Source organism: Melanerpes formicivorus, unplaced genomic scaffold, assembly GCF_026170545.1.
Source record: "Melanerpes formicivorus ecotype bairdi unplaced genomic scaffold, bMelFor1.0.p_v2 SCAF_44, whole genome shotgun sequence".
Taxonomy (NCBI): domain Eukaryota; kingdom Metazoa; phylum Chordata; class Aves; order Piciformes; family Picidae; genus Melanerpes; species Melanerpes formicivorus.
Window position 1 is genome coordinate 5,874,403 of NW_027142396.1, and position 2,266 is coordinate 5,876,668.

Sequence of the window (2,266 nt, forward strand, 5' to 3'; positions counted from 1 at the left end):
TTCTTCTAGCTCCGATCACTGAGCAATCAGCTGACAAAAGTAAGCACATGCAGAAACAGGTCACGACTACATGTGCTTTGGGAGTCAGACAATTTTCTGTGCTGTAAGGTTGCAGAAAATAGTGATGTTACCCATTAAATCAAAATAAAATAGTATGAAAGTTATTTTCTGACTGCAGCCAGTTGGAGAAAGAGTGCTTTGATGTTGCAGTCCCACCATGAATTTAAAGGATATGGATAATTTACAACCTTGATTAACAATCTCAGAGCTGCAATAGCTCATCCTCTTCACGTCCCATCCTTTTTATTGAATGTGCTTAAGTATTCATGAACACATGATGGTAATCTTGTTAACACTATGAAAAGCAATGACATCCTCATTATAAACTGCTTGAAAATGCTCATGATCCTTTCACCAGAATGAGCTTTGTACAATTAGAAGCCAGGAAAAGTCACAGGTGCACAACACACAAGGTGATAAAATTGTGGTAATAAGATACAATGACATTGTAGCATCCAGGGCAGTAGATTTTCGCAGCTACAGAGGACAGGACACACTCATGCTCCTTGTGATACAAATTCTTTTTGGCTTTGTGCAACTGCATCTCACTTACATAGTCAGGCTGAAAAGAATCACAGGTTCAGGGCAGGTGATTTCTTCCATCCAAATCTGATAGTTCAGAGCTGTTTAAGGTTCCTTGCGTTTCTCATTATGGTGATAAAACGTTTGTTTTGTGAGGAGAAAGTTCTTCACAGTGATAGTTGTTAGCCATTGGAATGGGCTGCCCAGGGAGGTGGTGGAGTCACCATCCCTGGAGGTGTTCAAGAGGGGATTGAACGTGGCACTTGGTGCCATGGTCTACTCATGAGGTCTGTGGCAGCAGGTTGGACTTGATGATCTTTGAGGTCTCTTCCAACCTTGGTGATACTGTGATACTGTGTTTTCTAGGATGAAAAGGGACCACTGAATGTTTGACCATGATCTCTCTTGGTTTCTCTAGAAACACATTACATCAATCATGCTCTTTTTATCTTTTATTATAGGTTAAGCTGTTTGCTATGGAATGGGTGTGGTAAAGTTTTTGCTATGGAAAGGTGTTTTTTTTCCCTACAGTCAACAGGATGTTCAAGTGGAGTCCTGTTGGCCATTCTGCAAATCTCTCACAGAGTCCTGGAGTTTCAAAATATTTCCCTTTCCTTGTCCATCCTTTCATTTTCTTACCTTCACACATCAGATCTTGGTATTGCTGGATGTTGAGGAGTAAGAGAGGTTCAAGAATCAGAGAATCATCGAGGCTGGAAGAGACCTCAAAAATCATCAAGTACAACCTGTCACCACAGACCCCATGACTAAACCATAGCACCAAGTGCCACGTCCAATCCTGTCTTGAACGCCTCCAGGGATGGTGACTCCAGCACCTCCCTGGGCAGCCCATTCCAATGGTGAACAACTCTCTCAGTGAAGAACTTTGGGCCCAGATACGTATTAAAATCTGTCACATTCTCTGACACATTCAAGACAATCAGAGACTGGCCCTTAAATGCTGCCACATGCACGTGTGAAGATGCATAGGAAGATAGAAACAGCAGGCAGGGAGCAGATTTTCAGGAACACTGAACCCAGGCAAAATGGTTGCTTTGACATTTTGTGATGCAAGTGAGGCTCTGAGATCTGAATCCCATTTATCATTCTGGCCTTTCAGGACTGATAGGGAAGGAGAGAATTTCAGCTACAGTTCAGCATTTCCACTTAGCCAGCTAATCAAGCCACCGTTAAGTGGGATAAGTGGCAATGACGGAAGAAAAGGTGCAGCAGATGTGTCACACTCAGGCTGGAAGAGTCATATTTGACTTAAATACCTTTGCTGCCCTGATGTGAAAAGGGACAGTTAGTGCAAGATTTGATTTACCTCACTAGAGACTTTCTGTTTAACAGTCTCTGCAGGCAAACTGAATGAGACAGGGTGATATGAAAAATGTGGTCTTTTAGAAAACTAGGCCCTCTTTTTTGCTGTCATGATCATAAACACTTGTGGATAGAAAAAGGTGGTGATGTGGCAAACACTTCTACAAACATATTGCAATTTTTTTGGCACTTTGCCAGCCTGGATGTACATAAGCACACAAATCAGTGCAGAATTCAACCCAGCACTTCCAGTGACGAGAGTACACTTTGCATTCAAGAAAGCTTTTAAGTGCATATTTAAGGTTAACTGTGAGATTTGTCACCATTCCTCAGCCTGGAAGTATTTATTCCAAGAGGGATA